Raw genomic sequence first — 19,779 nt, forward strand, 5'->3', positions numbered from 1 at the left:
TTAAAGGCATCGAAGACTCTCCCCAAACCGCGTGCCGCGCTCTGAAAAAGTTAACTTTCCATTGCTTGCAAAAGACGTTTTCTTCTTGTCGCTACAAAATTCAGACAGTAATGAACGTGATACATTGTTATAGTTTATCTAGACCTGAGATGTCCACGCTGCTATGTACACTGTGTTGTGGATATTAACCGCGTAGCTGTATGTATTGACTGTACACTAGTGTCTAATTACCGACGGTAGCAAGCTGTGTGTGTATTATCTGGGATTGATGGTGGTGTCTAACACTTCTGTTACACCTCACTCGAAACTAGGTCATTACCGGCATGAGACGTTTCTTTGTGCGCGAGTCTTCACACCCTTTAAGAACATGATTTGTAGCAACGGCGCCCTTCCGATTTTTTTTTTTTTTGGAGGCGTGGCCTACAATGATTATGATATACGCATGTTCATATAAAAAAGTTTGGTGCTTGGCTTGTCGACTTGGGAGTAATGAAAGTAACAGCAGTATTTTAGCAACATAGTTGGAATTTTATAATTAGCGAAAGATCAGGAAATTAAATACAATGACAGTAAAGAAAGAACTATTACGGGACCTGGGATATAGCCAGGGTGTGATTGAAAAGAAGGTGAAGGGGTAACTTAACATCTTTACAATTAACGAAGTAACGTAGGTCTTTCATTGTTGTTATAATAACTTTTATATCTTTTTGTTTTCAATTTCGGAACTCACTTTGTCATCTCCGTAAATATAAACATATACATGTGGAATAGCGTGTTTATAAATGCATCTATATAGCTGGGTGTACCTTAGCACGCTGTGGACCAGGTGGCCCCCTGTATGCTTAAGTACACCCATACTGAAAAAGGTCAAAGTACCTAAGGCAAAGCTTGTTTAAGCATGTTATCAGTTACTGTCATCGTTTGCTCGTTCTGCCTTTGTATGGAAGAGCATAATTTAAAGTACAGATGGTGTGAAAATAGAGAGGATCGAAGGTATGATATAAACCATTTTTGAAAATCATTGGTTAAATGTTGATATAACTCCGTACGAGCAGATGGAAGGGTGGGGGTTCAGTATGCTAAACTTGCTGCTCTTCTAGCTCAAAATCTAACGGTCATGAAGATGGCATACTCCTATTAGAGTCTATATCCATCCGCTCGAATGTTCTCCTTCAGGAAAAGTGGCAAAAAGCAGCAGGAGAACATCTTTTTTGGCCTGTTATCAATCATGATCGAGTTTTTTTGTGGATTGCATGTTGAAGAGCATGAATGGAAGTACATGTGGTGAGGCAATTTTAGACCCCTTTAGGCCTCCCAGGAGCAGCGTAGGAAAATTTTTTACTAAACTGAGTGAAGAGGTTTGTTTACAAGTGACGAAAACTTCCGGCTCGGATAGCAAAAACACTGCACGGTCATGGTACGGAAAATTGATGGTGCAATGAAAGGCCAACTTGTCAGCTATCCGGTGATGGGTAGCGTTTAGCTAGTGAACACTTCTATCTAGACTTAGAGACCATATTACTTTTGTGATTTAGTGTGTTAGTCAATCGGGCTTTAAATGGGCGTATGCTACCTTAGAATAGTAGCGACTCCATTTTGGAGTGGTAGCACCTTCTGTTTAGGGTAGTAACGCCACTAATTTACAGTAGCATCGCCGCATGTAGTAGTAATAGTAGCATCGCCTTTTTAGAGTAGTAGCGCCACCTTTTTACAGCAGTATACGTCACTTAGGAGTAGTAGCACCTCCTGTTTAGAGTAGTAGCACCTTCTGTTTAGAGTAGTAGCACCTCCTGTTTCGATTAGTAGCACTTCCTAATAAGAGTAGTAGCACTCCCTGTTTAGGGTAGTAGCACCTCCTGTTTAGGGTATTAGCGACACCTATGGTCCTTTTGGCGTTCCATAGAAGTTTGGGCCAAGGGCCTCGAAGTTTCGACAATTTGTGTGCGAAATCTGCGAGATAAATAAATGAGCTGATAAGAGTCGACTTTTCATATCGAAAAGAAAGAGTCGAAGAAAGTTCGGTAGGAGAAGAAGACATTTAGAGAAGATACTCGAAAGTTTAAACAAAAACAGTCGAAAGCAGGGTAAAGCAGTAGAAATATCTAGTAAATTTACCGACAATTCGAAGTATGATGAAGCCTGAATGTATGACTGTTTAGCTTTGTACCGCACAGACATGTTATACATTTATTTTCTGTACACTAGGATTTTTTTAGAATCTTCTGTCTGCCAGTGGAGGAGGAGATGGGGCATGATGCCTTGATTTTATTCTAGAGCAGGGTTGTCCAACCTACGGCCCGCGGGCCACAGTCCGGCCCGCCGCAGGGTTGCGTCCGGCCCGCCAGAGATGCTCTACGGTGTGAAATTTTAGTGAACAGATTTATTGATAACAATTTGAAGCTATATAATCAATCATTCGAACCTTCTGGGTCCAAAAAAACTGCATACAGGTCAGTTTGTGTGACACTCTCTCAGCGGAGGGAGGGGGGCGGCTGAACTTTATTCATCTGTTTTATCAGGAAGGAAAATAAATCAGTGCGCTCCGCGCGCAGTGCTCACATTTTGTTGCCTTGGGCTTCGGGCAAAAAATCGGAAAATCGAGCGTAGGGTTCATGCGGCCCCCTCCTTCATCATAATCATTCCATGTGGCCCTCCTCTGCAAAAGGTTGGACAACCCTGTTCTAGAGGGAGGGGGATACATACTCCTCCCCAGAACTGCCATGTATGTTATCGTCTCTGCATACGTACAATGTTTTCTGCCAACTTTCAATTCCAATGCAAATACTAAATATAGACTTCCCTCGTAAATTCTATCTTCACAAAATCTCTTATAGACCTTTTAAGAATGGTTGCTCCTAGTAATACCCATTTCGTTCAATATTCATACTGACTATTTATTAAATTCATATCGATGTGTTAGGAATTTTAAAGCGGAAAATAATGAGCAAGTATAGGTATCAAACTTAATAGTAATAGTTTAACGTAATAATTCCTAAGAAAGCCTACTACAGTACTGATCAATTGAATTATCGATTTGTTATCAATAACTTGTTATAACACAATTTAATGACTTGTTTGCAAATTAATTATTTTAGTTTACATGGCATTATTGGGCTCTCGTAGTTTCCATACTTTCACGTTTTCAAAAAAACTTTTCTTTGCGGTCCCCGTTTATTATTAGCCTACTTCATTGCATAATGGTTGTGCAAAACAAACACTGTCAGATGTAACTGTCATTGATAACCAGCGACAGTTTTCTGTGATGTTTTTAATTCTACTTTTGTTTTGCCTCTCGCAACGCAACGCATGTCGTTTACTACTAATAACAATAAAGCAAGCATGCATGCAGCAGGGAACTCCATTGAGAAAACATTGAGCGTACGACAACACACATTTTGCTTACCCAGTAACACTACGTACACTACAGACTGCCTTGCCTTATTGAAAGAAATACTTAGGATTACTTGGCTCTGAAAACAGTGAAACTAAAAAGAAGAACGAAGATATTGATCCGCAAATTGTGTCTTTGAGGCATTTCCTCAAGTAAAAAAGGTTAGTGTTGAATTATGACATGCAACAAGAAATATTGCTTCCGATTGTAAATAAATGTAGCCTAAACTAAAGTTAGGCCCGTATTGTGCAAACTTCCTGCACCGTTTCATTTATAATTATATTGATTAATTGGCCCGTTAGGCTAAACCCTGTGTAAGTTAAGACTGGGGTAGCAGCATTTGCATTATTCACACGTTGACACGAAGGCCTACACATAGAGTAATAGTAATACTGTTTGTTTATAATTATATACCAAAAAAGACCTATTCAAAAGTTGGACTGATAGTGGATAGTGCAGTCATTAGGTATGCAGATTTCAAGTCTTCCAGGTATTTAGAATTGTATATGTATTTAAGTCAGGGGCCTACATAAAAGAAAACATAGGTGTAGAATTGTTCTGGCCCACCCAGCAAGCATGAAAGTCTAGCCTACAGGTACAGTAGGGCACTGCTACCCAGACATGTCTCTTTGGTAAATTGGTGTGATTTTTCTTAAACCCATAACTCATAAAATTACACAATATGGACCCCACTTAGTGCAATTGACTAAATTACGCATTGAATGATTTGATTGCACATTGTGTGAAAGTAAAAGACAGCACACTCCTATTTATCAAAACTTGGGAAACAAACAAATCACCACATAGCATTGCGAATGTTTACTGCGAGATTTCACTGCAAACTTAGTTCACCAATGTTCCATTATTTTGTTTTCCCATGGTAAGCTTTTGCCACCGGTTTTGGGAATGCGACCCACTGCTAATAAAGCAGGGGCCCTTGGACACTAGTGGTACCAATTTCACGATTCATAGTGAACAGATGAGCAAAAATTACTGTGGGTCAACGTTGTTTCTGAAGTATTTTGGTGATTGCCAAGAGATTCAATCTAATTATATATCTTATAATGAAAATCCACGTTTACTCCAAAAGAAAATATTATTAGAGAAAAACAGAGAAATAAGATATGACTCATAATTGACAAAATAAGGAGTACAGTTATAGAAATTCCAATATATTTTTTTCAAACTTTTCTCCTTATTTGTCAATAATGAGTCATATCTTATTTCTCTAGTTTCTCTAATAATATGTTATGGACTTTATTCAGTTTTTCATCTTACAGTTTGCAAAAGTAGCAGATGTACATTTGAGGCTACTTAGTTACCCATGTGTTACAAATGATATCCAATGTTGAGATAATTGACACAGCAAATTGATTGAGACATGAAGATTGAAGTTTTATTTTGTTGATACTTTCTCTAATCTTGTAATGCAGTCAATAATTAGGTTTAATCTTTGCCAAAATAGCAATTCACCAAAAAAAAAAAACTCTAATTTAACAATAGAATCTATCAGAAGCTGAATTTGAATTGTATTGTATATTCACCTCTTTGATTGATGACAAGAAAAATTCTTTGTTTAAATGTTAGAGACTAACATTTTTTTCAATTGTGATCAGTTTATAGCAGCTTTTACATTTGCATCCTCTGTCCTACAGTATATCTTCTAAAATTGTGACCAACAGTTCAGGAGCTGAATATTGTATCATCTTTTTGTTCCTTCACAAGGAAATTTCTACCTGATTTGTGGAGATGTAAGTGCAAGGGTTATGTGTAATGGGCATGACACAGTATATTAGGGAAGGAAGATTTGCAGTGAAGTGTAGCAAACCTAGAGCAATTATAAAGTTTTACCATTTCTGTATTTTGTAATTAAAGGTGAAATGAGATCTAGAGAAGCTTTAGTTATTGGATCATAATATCACAGAGGATCCCCACCCCCCCAAAAGACCCCCTCCCAAAACAAATTGACTTCCCAAAAAGACTCCCAAAAATAGACCTTCCAAGAAGAGATGCCCACAAAAAAGAAGACTCCTCCCCCCCCCCCAAAAAAAAAAATGAAAGAAAAAGTATATAGTGTAGTAAAATTGTTTTGAAAACCAGTGAGGTCCATGTCAAGTGTCTTTGTTATTGAAATTGCAAAATTGAAGGACTATTTAGTAACAAATTATTTATTCATACAGTACATCATCATTTCCTTGCATCTTTGAGTGGGTACTGGTTACTGTACAGTATGGTATACCAGTACTGTGAGTCACATACAATGTATATGGCAGTTTCAATGCCAAAGAAATTCTAAATGCCATGGATCATATTGAGTCCTGTTCTAATCCTTTCCCTACTGTATATATATAACAAATTGTTTCCTCTGTTAAATGGTTGGTGTTAAAAGTGTCAAACTTGGTTTCCCAGGGTCAATCTACAGTACATTATATTGATTCTAACACTGTGACTAAAACATTCTTTTCTAGCCATTTCTAGCAATTGAGTAAATACTTGTTTTTCATTAAATACACTATGTACTAGGTTTGTGATGTTATGTTAAATATATTGGAATATAGGATTGGTGGAAGATACAGGCTACTGACACTGGGATACACTGTAGCATTTGTATGCAAGAGCCAAGGTACTGTATTGAGGCAAAGAATTGGAAGGGACAGCAGTGAAAAGGTAGCGTACAGCAGAAGAGCAACTTCTTTTGGAAGAGGAGGGCAAGGGGTTGGAGGAGGGGGAAATCAGGGATGGTTGGCAAGAATACTGACATATAGATGTCTGGTTTCGTGGCCGAGTGGATAAAGGCGGTGGCATTTGAAGCAATGAGGTTAGCAATGTGGAGGTTTGTGGTTCGATTCCCGGCCGGGTCATAGTAAGGTGGGTTTCTCATTGAAGAGGAAACTACAGTTTTCCCTTCTGAAATGACTTTCTAAATGAAAAGATTCCAAATTTGAGTTAAAATGTTGAATTGGAAGTCACCCGACGTGTAAGTTGTAATATATAAGGCCTTGCTGGTTTCTCCCACATTTGTGGTTGTTTAAGCGTCTTAAAATAACTGCTGACTAAATATTATTATTATTATTATTATTATTATTATTATTATTATTATTATTATTATTATTATTATTATTATTATTATTATTGATATTATCATTATCATTATCATGATCATTATCATAATCATTATCATTATTTTAATGATTATTATTGTTATTGGTTTTATTATTATTGTTATCATTATTATTTATGATTGTTATTTGTTTTATTATTATTATTACTAAATTATAAGATAAGAGAGTTGCAAAGCACAAGTGTTAAACAGTTACTTTTCTAGTATCATGTACAGTGCATGGTGTAATAAATGTACAGAAAGCCAACTCGGGTTAATCTTTCTCATTAAGTGAGTTTGTAACATGTTCCTTTAATGGTTTCGCCTAAAAGTAAAATACACAGTACTTTGGCCGTAAATATGCTGGAAAGTAACACAATGATGACTCGATTTGTAAAGTATGTATAGTAGTTTGAGTACAATTTTCCGAGTACAAGTACAAAACTACTCATGAGTATGAGTAAAACATTGTTATTTTTGCTCAGCATGAGTACAAACCCATGAGTATGAGTAAAAATCAATGTGTATGAGTACAAACCCATGAGTATGAGTACAAACCCATGAGTATGAGTACAAATCAATGTGTATGAGTAAAAATTGATGTGTATGAGTACAAACCCCATGAGTATGAGTACAAATCTATGAGTATGAGTACAAATATATGAGTATGAGTACAAACCCATATATGAGTACAAACCCCATGAGCGTGAATACAGTATATATGAGTACAGAAAATTGTGCTCAAGTACCAGTACGGACTTGTGTAGTACAAGTCTGACACGTGAGCTGCTGGCGAGTCATTTGAGTCAGTGACTTTAGTCAGTGACTTGAGACAGGGATTTGAGTCAGTGACTTGAGAAAAGAAAGCTTAAGTTGGTAGTGACTCAACTTGACCATAAAGTGAAGTGACCATTTTACAAAGTCTCTGGTATTAAGGGCACATCCTGATGGAGGTATTTTTACTGAGCTATGAAAGAAAGGAAGTGTTTTATTATAATACACTGACCATCTGCCTGATCTAATCATTTCTTGAATAAGTTTAAAAGTGCTACGCACGGTACAGTTAGTAACCCGAAATGGACTCTGGATGTCCCTTACAACTCTGTTCTTCTTCCAATAGTTTCTACAATTGTACTGGTCAAGTGGATATATGCAGTCCCAGGTGGGTAATGGATCATGTATCGCAGCTTACACTTATTAAGGAACGGCTCAACAGAATAGTTGAGACTCAAGAATAATAGAATAGAATGATAGATAGCCAGACAAATTCAAGACGACTCTTGACCGAATCAATGTCTGATTTACGGATTGAGTGAAAATGACATTTGAAACTTCAGACCACTATCCCCACTCCCCCACAAAAATTATTTATGACGTATAAACAGAGAACTTTGTTACCTCACAGATTAACTTTGTCCAGACAGCCCAGTTTATTTTATCCCCTGGTCCTGTTCAAACAGGGGAAAAAACATTCTTTACTGACATAGCAGTATTTTAGACCATTGACTGTACCTACTTAAATGTACAGCTAGTGTCCCTTAATATACAGTACAGTAGTGTGACTTTACATAAAGCAGAGCATTAAAAAAGTCGAGAGAAGCACCGCATAATTAACCAAATGAAGAGAATAAACTGGTGCTAAAAGCCAGTACAGTAAGTGACTAATGTGATTGAGAGGCTTACTCACTTTCACTTTAAGATATTTACTCTTAATCTGTCAATTAAGCAGCTTTTGGCATGCAGAGTGTGGATCGAAACAATGACAGGTTGTAATAAGTGTTGGAAATTTGCTATGGTAACATCTTCTTTAAATTTGGAGTGTTTTTGAGGTCTTTATTTCAGTGCCTACGTTATACATTTGACAAGTACAGTAGGCATGATCTGTACAGTGTCTCTATGCGGTACAGTGTGTGGTCCACCTACATTGGATGTTTAAACAGACACAGAGTGAATGGGTGATGTCACAACTGTACTACAGTACAGTTGTTTGTTTGTTATCTTCAAATGTAAATTTACTCTTAACCTATAATTCATATACAGTATATGACAAATATGCTTGGTATGATAAACACTGTTTGAAAAACCTCTTTGTCTATTCTTTTCAAGGACTTTGAATTGACAAAAGATGTCTCTCTCTATGTAGCTTTTAAGAAAAGTCACCCAAGAAGAACCTAGGCACGTAAAACCAAACAACCGAACTGACTGATCCGCTCTTAACACCAGTCCCCTTGCATAAAGACTGTGACTTTGTGACGCATCATCAGGTGTGTATCACAGTTCCCCTACACTGGGAACATAATGATGCACATGATCTTAGCCAAGAGGCAGAAAAGTGATTTTATCTCTGTATATAGTTTATTGTACTCATCTTTGCAAAGTCTTGCTTCAGCTATGGCAAGAATGTTGATGGTACAGTAGGCTAAACACTTAGATCTCTTCTACAGATTGAACTTAAATAATTTGTTGAGCTCTTTAAGTCACAAACTTCATAATCTTCCCAACTTACAGTACAGTGCAATTTACTTTCCTTCCATTGTGATTGTCTATTCAGTTCCATGGGAAAGTTAAATGCTTGAATGATTTCTGATTCAGCTGCTATCTTACGAGGATGCTGAAGTGAATTTTGTACCCGCATTTCCCACGAGTCATACTCTGTTTGCTTTCTTCCTTCATATTTATTGAACCAGATCAAGTTAGTATTTATACAGTATCTAACAATAAAATGACAGTAGAGTGCCTAGTACGATTATATATACTCAAAATTATTCAGTATTGAAAAATTTTTACAACATGTATCATACTGAAGAATGTCACAACTTGTCTCTTGTATTCATGACAGTTCTTGATAATTTATTTTCAAAAGAAATTGAGAAATTAAAATCAATCAGATCCCTGATCTTTTCATAAAAGCTGGGAAAGGAGAGGAAAAAATTCTCAGTTTGACAAATTCAAAGAAGTTACCTTGCAAGACACATCCACTTTAAATTATAAAGAAATCAGTCTATGATTCGGCTAAGTGACAATGTAGCATTTCGTATGCACTTGCATCATGTTGTCACCAGAATTTGATAATGTACATTCTACGGACTAGTGTTTATTCAGGGCTGTGTACAACTGTACATGCATATAAATGTTCTTTAAATTTCATTGGTACTGGTACAGTATGACCCCTAGAATTTTAAAGCCATTAATTAAACATTTGAAACATGCATTTAGGGTTTCACCCTATTTTGGAATTGTGGCTCTATTGGCCCAGTGTGGGGGAAGGTGGGTGGGGATTAGAAGATGAATGTTTGTCCAATGAAATTCCTTGAAGAATTGTGACTAATCGTTTCAGTCACCCAAAAACACAAAAACAAAACATACAAAAACAGGGAATGCTAGATTCAAATTAGGACAAAACATGACTGGGATGAAAATTATATCAACAAATTGCAAATTGCCTGTGAGGAAGTACAGTATCATGTATCCTATTGAGAAATACTTAATCAGAAAATTTAATCATGGAATGGGATTGTTTAGAGAATTATTAGCCAAAACTCTCTCTCCTCCAGCTCTGAAAATTTCTTTGGCACTCCCAAAAAAGTTTGTTGAATTATGAAATGTTCCTGCTCAGTTGTCAGTTCTATAGTTTTGATAGTTTGGTCAATGTGAATATAAATACATGAAAGGTGGGGGATGATTTTCAGTTGTTTTCCAAAGCTGTACACATGTACAGTATAGTACGTCGTACAGTATGATCCTGACACTGCCAATATATTCCTTCTTGTCATCGTTTTAAAACTATTTATCCTGTACTTTAATTTTAATTTCCTGATTCACCAAGAAAAAGTTAAATTGGTTAATACATGGATATAATTTAATTGCTTTAAATTGAATCCTGTCAATAAAAAATTGAATCTACACATATGAAAGCATTTTTCAACTGGTTATGTGTAGTACAGGTAAGTATATTTTAATATGTCAAATTTCAATTGGGTAAAAAAAAGCCATCCATTTTATGGCTCAAATAATTTTTGAGTTTGGTGTATTTTATAATATGTACCTTTAAATATCATTTGATATAAACAAGCACTGTATGGATTTTTATTCACACGTATCCTATTTAAGGGCCAGGAAGTGTAGCAGGTGTTTGAAATTTACCCTCACACCATATATGTCATAATATATTTAGGTTAATATTGAAGAGCGGTGGTTGGAAGGGAAACATAAAATATGAGATTGACAGCTCAGCTAGGTATAGTACAGTATACTGTATGGCTAAGTATAGACTAAGCTTTTCATGTACTTTCAATTAATGAGCTAAATTAATACACAATAAAATTGCATGATGTAGGTTAAAGCACTGTGCAAAGCATCTTTGTAATCTGTCTCATTTCCACCCTTTCAGTGAAACTCAATGATACATTGGAATTTTTAAGTTAGTAGCAATGTCGGGTTCATGGAATCTAAGGGCCAGGACACAGGGTGGTTGAATGGGGGGGGGGGAAGGGGTCCAGAAAGAGAGAGCATAGTGGTCAAGTGGTTAAGGCAGTGGACTTGTGATTCAAGGATTACAGGTCCCAGTCCTGGCCAGATCATTGCGTTGTGTCCTTGGGCAAGGCACTTTATCTCCATTTCCTGTCTTCACCCAGGTGTATAAAGGGGGACTTGCAAGGTAACTTGTAAATATAGTTGCGTGCATCGGTTTGTGGCTGCACCCTATGGGAAGTCCCCCGGGGACACATGGTAGTTAAGTGATGCACTGTGGTGCCCCAGGAGAGATTGATTGAATTGTGCACACTTTGGTGTGTACAGTAGGTGTGACAAGTTACCAATGACCAAAGTCGTGTGACAGGGCATTGGCCTTGAACAAGACTGTAAACCTAAAATAATAATAATGATGAAAGGTATGGCGATATGAAATAATGTTGTTAAAATTTGTGTCTACGAGTACAATATGTTTATGGGAAGTCCATATACAGTAGATCTATTTCTCAAGGACATATTGGCGCCACAGAATCAAAGAGCTAATTGTAGCCTACAGTATATTGCAAGTGTTAACATTAATTGTTTTGAGAAGGAAAAGTACACATGTACCTACAGTATAGTGCCAAGTGTGTGAATAAACTTGGTGGGGCAAAATGACATTTTATTCTTTATACTCAACATTTCGGTGTAGACATGCATGGCTACACACAGTACTGTGGTGATGTCACATTGGAAGGGCTGTACATGCAGTAAGATGGCAGTGCCTATCATTTTGTATGTTTGAGGTGCCAACAATAAATTTATTAGATAATGGTATACATGCATTGTAATATTTAAGATCGTTTTCAAAAGTCTCTCAGATTATTTAAAATATTTGCAAGAATTGATGCAAAAGGGATCATAATACTGTATGTACAGTGTACATACTAAATTACTATAGACACTCATTGGCCAGAACATTTCCCTCAGTACATACTGTACTATAGAACTGTACTTTATTATACATGTACTGGTGTTGTATTAAGGTAGGCTCCTCACCTGAACATAACATGTACTGCACATAAGCTGCATTGTTTGTTTCTTGAAGGCCATATGTTTATTGGTCGTCAGTGCAGAACCTCCCCATCTCCTCCCCCCCCCCCCCCATCCCAAATGAGCATTCAAACGGTCACACAAGTTTGAAAGTTTGCGATCTTTTTTTGATGCTTTCTAAAGAACTTTTTTCCCTCACAGTCACAACATTATTTCAGTGTCTTTTTTATACTTCCCTTGAATGTCCAAGAATATTGTTGATGGTTAAAGCCTTTAAGGAAATGCTCTCAGAAAAAGCCTGGTAATCGAAGTAGAAAGAGTGCAATCATTAGCAGAGCAATTTGGGGCAATACTGACAACCTTTAAACACTATTAAACTGGAAAAGTAATTTTGTTGGGAAACCTGTCTTATAAACACACAGTACAAATGTATTGTACAAGTCATTTAATGGAGACTTGTCTGTCCAAGAAGTAGAAAGAAGAGTGAAGGCTAGTACTAGCCTTCTGCATATATACTGTAGATTGTAAAAACAGATTGTAACTTCACTTTATTGATCTAGTCTGATTGTTACCATAACTAATTGTAAATTTCTTCCATCATTTGTCTCCATCCATTGTCTTAAGTTTGCCCGCAATATGACCCTAACCAGCCACAGAACACTACTCCTCCGAACTGGTGTCTTTGGTAGCGCACTCAGTTGTAAAAAGTAACCGAGAGCGTCTTCAATATTTCCATTCCGTTGACTTTTCGTCTGTCAATCACAATGACTTTTCATGGTTGAATAACTTCGAGCTTTCAAAGGTGTAGGGATTTCTAAAAGAGCTGAAAGTCTTTATCTATCTTCTTTTTATATATTTTATTCTTGGTGGGGTTTTCACAGCTCTTTGAAAGACTGTTGTTTACTGCTGGCTGGGTCGACTGACATACTTTTTAACTTACTGGTAACAGTAGCAAGCTGCTCTAGTAGTTTTCTTGTATGCTGTGTTATATATATGCTGTATTATTGTTGTATAGTGTGTTCCCAATTCTTCTCCTTGCCGCGGTGGTATGTACACTCTGATAGTGATAGTGGGAATGTCCATATAGTATACTGTACATACAGGACTTGTAGCAATTCGTAAGTACTGGTAGGTTTCTTGAGATTGCTTCATCTTTTAATACTAAACAAGGCAAAATTGGAACTTTACATGATAAATTGATCATGGTAAAAATTTTGTAATCCTTTCAAAATTTCAAGCCTTAATATTAAGATAGAAGTAAGAGTGATGACATCGTTTGCAAAGATATCAGAGCTATTATTGTAATGTATACAAGAAAGTCAATATCTTAGCAGTGTTTTAGGAATGAAAGTCTGTAAGCCTGTAAATTACAGTAATTCAAAGAAAGTGGTAGGCCTGCTCATAAATATAATTACAGTACTTATATACATTAAATTTTCATAATTATGTAAATTGTGTATGCTGTCTCTGGAAAGTGGAGTTTAACAGAACTTTATTGAGAGTGTTTTGCAGTTGTCATGTGTATCACTATATTTTTCAACAAAGTCAAGTCTCTGAAATTATGGGATTTTGTGGAAAAGTGAGTAATTCTGCAGGATTTTTATATTCTTTATTATGAAAAAAGAACCGGACCACTTAAATGTAGTCGTTGAAGTTGACTAGAACTTAGCACTGTTGAATGATCTGTTAAGTTTGAATTTTGTGGAAAATGAGAACAACTGCAGGATTTTAACAGTGTTAGCCATAAAGGAAAGATACTGTAAATATACTGTACTGCTTAGATACAGTAACTACGTACATATATATAGTCCAAAATCTGATGTCATTTAAATAAATTTAATGTACTGCACTCTCAGCTCTGTTTAATAATCTTCAGTTGTTAAGTATCATTTTTTTAGCAGATCTCTTGTTGAACTATAAACTGTATCGTAGTGTATCATACACCATACAGATGACATATTTGATACATGTACAGTATGTACTGTATGATGCACCATAATTCTTGCCGTTGCTACCGGTGAAAAAGTAGCTCAGAATCTTGGTAATTATACGATTGGTAATTATACGATTGGTAATTATACGATTCTTTGAAGTGTTGAATATATTGAAATAACATCTCATATTTTCTACTTGACATTGATTGAAGTTGTCACCTTTTCAGATTAATTATTCATTTTTAAGAAGAATACACCGCCTAGCAGCTGTATACAATGCACATTATGAGACTGTTAAAACTGGCAGCAAATGGGCCAAAGGCAATGAGATGTTAATTAATCCTAGATATACATAGTGCAATGAAATAATATAAACTTCAAGCCTGTCATTTACACTTACTGTTTGCCTTAGAAACTTTTCATACAAAATGATAAACCACCTGCATTGTATGAGTTGAATTAGATTTTTAAATCAACTTGGTAAACAGTGAATAATACTTATTGTAACTCTGTTGTTGGTATGTTTCTCTACTTTTTATATGAAGTTTTGGCTTAACTTTATGTGTATTAAAGTTTAGAACAGTGAAATTCATCAAAAAATATTGGCTTTCTCAATCTTGGCAGAAATTAAGGTCAAACAAGCAGCAGGATCAGCTGCTTTCAGATGATCAAGTCTGTTCAGTACAGTGGAGTACAGTACAGTGGAGTACAGCACAGTACAGTACAGTGGAGTACAGTACTGTACAGTACAGTACAGTACAGTATAGTACAGTACAGTACAGTATAGTACAGTGGAGTACAGTACAGTACTATACTGTACTGTACAGTACAGTGGAGTACAGCAGAGTACAGTGGAGTACAGTAAAGTACTAAACTGTACTATACTGTACTATACTGTACTATACTGTACTATACTGTACTATACTGTACTGTACAGTGGAGTACAGCACAGTACAGTGGAGTACAGTACTACTGTATACTGTACTATACTTTACTGTACAGTACTGTACAGTACTGTACAGTGGAATACAGTTGGTTTCGTTTTCAAGAATTTGTCCTCACTATGTACAGTATGATATACTGTAGTATCACAGTACCTATAATTTGACAAGCTCTAAATTTTCTTCTTTTTAATCTTTGAAAGAAATTTTTCCATCTAACAATTCAAATTGACTACACCTTGAAACTTATACTGTATATAGCATATGTCCAGCCAACCAAAAGTTTTTCTCGAAGATAAATATTGCAATGTTGCGGAAGAAATTTGTGTGTTTTTCTCATTTTTCTCAATTTTTTTTTATCTTCAGTGAGTTACTGTATGTATGTATTATACAGTGTTCTGATAAGTCTACTGAAAGTGATGTTTTAAATCTTCTTGCCCTGAGTTTATAATTGTATCTGTATCCTGGCAACCCATTGGGCATGACTAGTCGTAATCGAGTTAAATTTGCCAATATGTGCTAATTTGTACAGTGTTTTTCTCATTTCACATCTTTGTTTTTGTACTCAAAATACAGTAGAAAGTGGAGAAGTGACCAGGGAACTCAAATCTAGATCGCAGAATTAAATTGACCAATTACAGAAGTACGTTTAGCTCGATCATCTATTGGACGGTACGGTCAGAACGTGAGTCAGCTACTGTAAACTGGGTAGTCTTCCAAAACAGCTGATCTGTTGATTATGGGTCGTGTTTCAGACAATTAAACCAATCGTGATTGACAGTGACCAGTCGGACAGCAAGTCTTATATACTGTACAGTAGCTGCTGGCTGCAGATATCAGCAAGTTCCTGGTGAGTATAATCCACATGAGACTTAATATGTTTAGGAAATATCTCAGTCCAAAAGACCATCACCGATGGAGAAACCAAGGGGATATTCTGGGATGTGTAAATCTCAGGAGGGGGGGGGGATAGGGGAATGTGTAGGTACAGTATTCTTTCTGAATGGTACTTTAGGAGGTTTAGAAGGAATACATTTCAGTTTATTGGGATAGAGGGAGCACAGTGGTGAAATGTTACCTATTGCTTCTAGGGTACATACAGTACAGTAGTATAGATGGAAAAATTTACTTCGCTCCCCGCTTACCTGTCTCCCCACAATTTTTTCTAGCTTCCGAAAAACGTAGCTAGACACTTTGTTGGTAGAAAAATGAAGGAAGGCCATTAGGGTGTACAGTGTTAAAAGATTACCAGGGCATTCTAGACACAGTAGAATGTGGTGCTAAGGTTGTGGGGAGACAGGTAAGCGGGTCACTCGTAAATATATAAACCAGTAAGTTTTATTATGTGCTCTTGAATGTAGATCAGAGACAGGTAAGTATCACCACTCATAAATACCCAAACCACAAAGTAATTAGTTTTGGAGAATCTCATTGATACATTGTGTACAGTCTTCTCTTAATTGACACTGTACATATAATATTGTAACCATTTTGATAAATATTGTTAAGTTATGGCCCTTAACCTTTATTGTTTTCTTTTATATTAAAACGAAGACATATGTACAAGTGAAATTTGCTTGTAGCAATCTGGATGGACGTAATGTATTTTAAAGTAAGTTTTTGATTGCAGTGTGATCGTCCAATATGATATTTACTGTTTTAGTTAATCTGTGTAAAAGCTGTTAGTATGTGTGTACAGTACAGTAAGTCTAGTGTTTCATGAGAAATAATATATATAAAAAATATATAAATAATACATACCATTTATAAAAGTGCTGTTATCATGAAATAAAACATGCTCAAGAGCACTGTACAAAAGAACTGATACCTGGAATATAAAATTACCAAACTTAAGAAAACCTAAAACCTAAAAGTAATAACAACAGCAATAAAAGTAAAATATGATATATAAGACAGTGTTCAAAAGCACAATAAAGAATATGCTCTAGTGTAGTTGGTTCATCCAGTCAACATGTCAACACACACACCCTCTCCCACCAATGAATGATCATTGATCATTGTATCGTTACTGGCCTGGAATTTCACAAGTTTAGTCCACTTTCTACAGTATTTAACAAAATGCAGGGCACTTAAAAATTCTGGTTAAAATTCAAGTCCTCAATTGGCATCTTCCTGAAATATGTCAGTAAGTCTGTGTTTCATTGGTATTGCTGCACTGTAGTTTGGCTGACAAAAGAGGAAAATTCACTGGCATTTAGCCAGTAAGTGTTGTGAATTTTAAAGCCTGTGTAATGAAATATGTGTAGAGAGCCATTTTGGTTGGTTGATTTGGTATAAAGATTATAAAGATTCTATTATTGAGCATGATAATCCATCAATTTCAAATTTAATATCTTAAAACTTGCAAACTGTGATATTGATGAAATGAAGTTGGAAAGGGGTTCCCCCCATTGTATCCCCCCTGTCCCATTTGTTTCTATTCTCACACTGTGTAGAGGGCCATTTTAGTTGGTTGGTTTGGTATAAAGGGAGATAGTGTACAGTATAACCAGGGAGCTGTTAGAGTAGCAGCTCCCTGGTATAACTAAGCATGATAATCCATTAATTTCAGATTTACTAAAGTTTAAAACTTTCAAACTGTGATATTTGACATAATAAAGTTGAAGGGGTTCCCCCATTGTATTCCCCCATTTGTTTCTATTCTTTGAATTGCAATTGTTGTCTTGCAAGCAATTTCTTTTGTAAATATTGTTATGTACATGACTGTACTGTACCACATATCCAAACAGTGACAGATTCTCTCACAACCTTGAAAGTTAGTGAATCATAGTAGAAAGTGTGCTGTGAAGGTTTTGAAAAGGACGTCAAAGTGCTAGAAGCTCACTTTTGAAGAAAAAAAATTCCAAAACCCAACCGATCATCGCATATAAGCTGGGTGGGCATAAAGGATGGAGGGTGCACAAGAAGAAATGAAGAATGGGGAAGATGCCGACTTTGAGGGGAACTCTGCTCTGGTAACTAGCGAGTCACATGGTACCTCGTCTATGGCACTGGACGGTGCGACCGAAAAAGGTATTTTGGGTGACATTAAAGAAGAGATAAATGAAGACTTGGAGCTGATGGTTAAGACTGATCACTACCAGCCCTCACTGAGTGATTTCTCTGACGACTCACAGGAGGGTGGGACCGATGTTAAAGAATCCCTAGAGGAGGGTCTAGTGGTATCAGATACAGAGGGCGTAAGTAAACCTCAGGGTTCCGATCTTCTGAGCCGACATGATCTCTATCAGAGGAGTAACAGTCCATCAGAAGCGGTTGCAGATGGGGATGAGATTTCCCATGGAAATTCCGACTCGGTATTAGGAGATGATGAGGGAAAATTTGAGAATTCGGAGAAGGATCAGGGAGCTGGATGGAGCGGGGCTATAGTTGAAAATGATGTTGTCCTTGAAAGGGATGGGATAGTTGACACTGTCTTAGATTATGGTTTGGACAGTGATGACAGCATCTCACCTGAGGAAAGGGGGAAGACTAAAGAGGAAGTGAGATTGGTGTCAGCAGTGGGATTAGATCATGCTGCAGGTGCTGAAGTACAGAGTTGGGATGTAAATGTCCTCCTGGATCACGGTTTAGATAGCGAGGACGAAGTGGACGAGAAACGTGCGAAAGGACGTTATGAATTTCCGAAGGGTACGTGAGAATGTACAATTACTGTACGTATCGATGTAGCCATGGTTACTGAGGTATTTGGTTGACTAGAATAACTGATAGTACTTACACTCACTTTTTAATATACCCATTACTTTAGAAATCTCTACAGAGACGGGCCAGGGGCAATAGTTCATACAGACACAGTCACGTGAACATCATTAAAGGATTCATTAAAAGAAAGTTCCCACCAGTGGGAGTTCAAAGGGGTTTAACGCTAATGATATGCAATTGTGAATCAAGGATTGTTTTTTCCTTTTTCATGTGCTTGGGTTCGATGGGGAATGGGATGTCAAAGTCCAGGGAATAATTTATTTGGATTCACAGAGCAAAGTGCTCAACAAAGTTATGCTTGTTTGTGCAGAAAAGCATGGTATTTCCAGTATTTTACATCACAATTAATTCTCAAAAAAGGGGTGTTTCTTGGAGGAATCTCTTTTCAGTCACTAAATATTTTAGTCTCATTCCACAGTCCATCCCACCTCAAGGTAGCAGTTGGGGAAGGGTTGAATGGAATGAAAAAGTGCTGCACTGGGGTGGGAGGCTGGGGGAATGGATGGATGGATGGGTAGGGAAGGAGGAACTTGGCCCCTGCCTCTTCTGACTCTGCTGAGTTCACACTACATTGCTACAGTACTGTGCATGTATGAAAATGCACAGAATCTCATAATGTAGAGCTTACAGCAACAGTTGGTCATGTACTGTATTGTCTGCTGCCCCTAATTGATGTCCTACGTCCCTGACACAATATACATTATACAGATATACGGTACTATATTACTAATTCAATAACAATCTGTGTAATCAAGTGTATAACCACTAATTATCATTTTCCAAGAATGATAAAGGACTGACAATAATAATCAAGTTCTTTGTACTTATTTTAACAAACATGTTTTTTATTTCTCAACTATTTCTGTAACGAACCACCTGTGCGGTAGTCGGTGACATAAAAATTAATAACCCAAAGTACTGTTTGTGATGCATGAATATTGGCCCTATATTATAACTGTTAAAATTTAACCTTTAATATTAAAATACTTGTTGTAAAGTATATGAACACTTCAATGCTGCTAAGTATATACTTTAGATTCCGAAAAATTCTGCTTGAAAATATTTTGATTTCACTCAAAAAAATAGAATAATTACTGGTAGATATCCCCCACAAGTGATTGACTAATGTACTGTACTCTCTATCCTACAATTTAATCTTACTGTATATGTACAGTAAAATATGGAACC

General features: G+C 36.6%; 1 protein-coding gene across 5 annotated transcripts in view; it reads left to right on the top strand.

Moving 5' to 3' along the window:
* Window positions 1-3,186: 3,186 nt before the first annotated feature.
* Window positions 3,187-19,779, top strand: part of LOC139980329 (uncharacterized) — a 46,224-nt gene continuing 29,631 nt past the window's right edge. Inside the window, exons 1-3 of one of the 5 annotated variants that reach the window (XM_071991931.1) lie at window positions 3,187-3,552; window positions 8,598-8,755; window positions 15,445-15,718. The gene's annotated coding sequence lies outside the window, so the exon portion shown is untranslated. Of the gene's footprint in view, window positions 3,553-8,597; window positions 8,756-12,887; window positions 13,122-15,444; window positions 15,719-19,779 lie in introns of those variants that run through there. The other 4 variants (XM_071991929.1, XM_071991933.1, XM_071991930.1 and 1 more) reach the window with 4 other exon arrangements.

This window comes from Apostichopus japonicus, chromosome 14 (genome assembly GCF_037975245.1).
Source record: "Apostichopus japonicus isolate 1M-3 chromosome 14, ASM3797524v1, whole genome shotgun sequence".
Lineage (NCBI taxonomy): Eukaryota > Metazoa > Echinodermata > Holothuroidea > Aspidochirotida > Stichopodidae > Apostichopus > Apostichopus japonicus.